Source organism: Corvus hawaiiensis, chromosome 24, assembly GCF_020740725.1.
Source record: "Corvus hawaiiensis isolate bCorHaw1 chromosome 24, bCorHaw1.pri.cur, whole genome shotgun sequence".
NCBI lineage: Eukaryota > Metazoa > Chordata > Aves > Passeriformes > Corvidae > Corvus > Corvus hawaiiensis.
Genome location: NC_063236.1, coordinates 11113596 through 11113981, shown reverse-complemented (window position 1 = coordinate 11113981; position 386 = coordinate 11113596).

Sequence of the window (386 nt, the reverse complement as noted above, 5' to 3'; positions counted from 1 at the left end):
TGCTGGGGCATGTCCAAGCTCCAGGCTGACAAAAGGGAGGTTTTTAGCTCAGGGATCATTTTTAGGAGAGATTGGTGGTTTGATGTGTGTAATGCACTGTCAGGATTGAGGCTCGACAGTCCTATAGCTTATTTTAGTCCTTCCCATAGCTGGCAATAATCTCCCAAGTGGAAAAAAATCCATTTTTAATCTGTGACCGATACTGGTGAGACCAAGCCGAGCAAGGGCAAGGGGTGGAACAGCCTCTTGCCTTCCCACCACCAGCAGATGCTCCTCATGCCTTAGCAGTGAACTTTATGAGTGAGGTTTAGATTGGATATTAGGGAAAATTTCTTCACTGGAAGGGTGGTCAAGCATTGGAACAGGCTGACCAGGGAAGTGGTGGA